The sequence below is a fragment of the Cucumis melo genome, unplaced genomic scaffold (genome assembly GCF_025177605.1).
Source record: "Cucumis melo cultivar AY unplaced genomic scaffold, USDA_Cmelo_AY_1.0 utg001295l, whole genome shotgun sequence".
Classification (NCBI taxonomy): Eukaryota; Viridiplantae; Streptophyta; class Magnoliopsida; order Cucurbitales; family Cucurbitaceae; genus Cucumis; species Cucumis melo.
Genome location: NW_026124522.1, coordinates 40,001 through 42,500, shown reverse-complemented (window position 1 = coordinate 42,500; position 2,500 = coordinate 40,001). Strand labels below are relative to the sequence as shown.

At 34.3% G+C, this 2,500-nt stretch overlaps 1 non-coding gene across 1 annotated transcript; it reads right to left on the bottom strand.

Moving 5' to 3' along the window:
* Positions 1-1,482: 1,482 nt before the first annotated feature.
* Positions 1,483-1,553, bottom strand: TRNAG-GCC (transfer RNA glycine (anticodon GCC)). Its single transcript has one exon. It is a non-coding gene; the product is annotated as a tRNA-Gly (tRNA).
* Between the last annotated feature and the right edge of the window lie 947 nt (positions 1,554-2,500).

Genomic DNA, 2,500 nt, shown 5'->3' with positions numbered 1-2,500 from the left:
CTATTGCTTTAGGTTTACATACAACTACATTGATCTTAGTAAAAGGTGCTTTAGATGCACGTGGTTCCAAATTAATGCCGGATAAAAAGGATTTTGGTTATAGTTTTCCTTGCGACGGTCCGGGACGAGGTGGTACTTGTGATATTTCGGCTTGGGACGCCTTTTATTTGGCAGTTTTCTGGATGTTAAATACCATTGGATGGGTTACTTTTTATTGGCACTGGAAGCACATCACATTATGGCAGGGTAACGTTTCACAATTTAATGAATCTTCCACTTATTTGATGGGATGGTTAAGAGATTATCTATGGTTAAACTCTTCACAACTTATCAATGGATATAATCCTTTTGGTATGAATAGTTTATCAGTCTGGGCATGGATGTTCTTATTTGGACATCTTGTTTGGGCTACTGGCTTTATGTTCTTAATTTCCTGGCGCGGATATTGGCAAGAATTGATTGAAACTTTAGCATGGGCTCACGAACGCACACCTTTGGCTAATTTGATTCGATGGAGAGATAAACCAGTGGCTCTTTCCATTGTGCAAGCAAGATTAGTTGGATTAGCCCACTTTTCTGTAGGTTATATATTTACTTATGCGGCTTTCTTGATTGCCTCTACATCAGGCAAATTTGGTTAATTTTGTATGTGTTGTATCCGCGAAAATATCATTTCTTTCGATGGAGAAGGAGATCTTCCTTCTTATATTTCTACATCTAGGATCCGACTTGTATCATTGATACTACTAGGAATTGAATCATTATGGCAAGGAAAAGTTTAATTCAGAGGGAGAAGAAGAGGCAAAAATTGGAACAAAAATATCATTTGATTCGTCGATCCTTAAAACAAGAAATAAGCAAAGTTCCATCGTTGAGTGAGAAATGGGAAATTCATGGAAAGTTACAATCCCCACCGCGTAATAGTGCACCCACACGTCTTCATCGACGTTGTTTTTTAACCGGAAGACCGAGAGCTAACTATCGAGACTTTGGGCTCTCTGGACACATACTTCGTGAAATGGTTCATGCATGCTTGTTGCCTGGGGCAACAAGATCAAGTTGGTAAGGATTCAAATATCTCTTTCTATTAATTTCTATGATTATAGAGGGACCCCTTTACCATTCTGTATAAATGGACTATTCTATTTGTACAGATATGGTATAGGGGTGCATTCAATCTTTGTTTGTCTATTAGTTCACAGTTCTTCTCTTTATCGCGGGGTAGAGCAGCTTGGTAGCTCGCAAGGCTCATAACCTTGAAGTCACGGGTTCAAATCCTGTCTCCGCAAAATTTTTTTGTCTAAAAAAATTGAGGTTTGATCTTGGTAACTATTAATTAATTACTATATAATATTCGCTTTTTTTCTTTCCAGATGGGAGGAAAAGAAGGGGGGAGGATAGAACCACTATACTATCACGGTCGACTATACTTAAAAATTTATCCTATTAAATGAAAAACATTAACCCATTATCCTCATCCTGGGCGGATAGCGGGAATCGAACCCGCATCTTCTCCTTGGCAAGGAGAAATTTTACCATTCAACTATATCCGCATTTTTTTTTATCTGCAATCTATAGTATAGATCAGTGCAGAGCTATCCTCTTATACTAGGCTATTAATACTAGGTTAGAGTATAATTAGGCTATTTTTATATAATATATATATAGATTTAACCAATTATATAGTTATTATATAATATATTTTATACTATACTATTTATTTTTCTAATATTTGGAATTCATCTTTATAACTAAATAAAGATAATTATATATTTTTGTCTATATAATTATATATAATATATAGTTTCTCTATTATCAATATCTAAGTATTATTATATACTTTCAAATATATTATTTTTATATGAATTATGTGAGATATATTCAATTTTGACAATACAAGAAAGAGACCCCCTCCCTCTAAATTTTTTTCTTTATTTGCATTTTTCATTTTTAGGACTTATATTGTATTTTAATGTCTCTCACAATTCGAAAGAATTAGGGGAGGGTCGTTTCATTTTTGTATCGAGAACGAAGAGGTTCAAGAGATAAGAGAATTAAGGATACCCACCAGAAAGACTAATCCAATCCATAATGATGTACCGGAAAATACAACATTTTTGTTACCCGACCAACCTTCAGGAGAAGCAAATACAACGGGCACACTAATCAGTAAGATTGATGAAGTAACAATTAATGCAAAAACAGCCAATTGGAAAGCAATAGTCATGTTTCTAATCCTCCAATCTACCAACAAAATATACCATTTGATCCCTTTACCAGCCAGCCAAAATTTTGATAAAATGTATCAGGGAGGGATTTTACCATAAATCCATTGATTCTATATTACTTCTTACTTTTTTAATACTTTAGCATGCATGGGATTGCGGGGTAGTCTTTTTTTACTTCACAAAAAGGGGTATACTGGATCATATATATCTATATGTATAGAGATAGACTTATAGATTCACGCCTTATATTTGTCTATAGTATAGACAGTAAT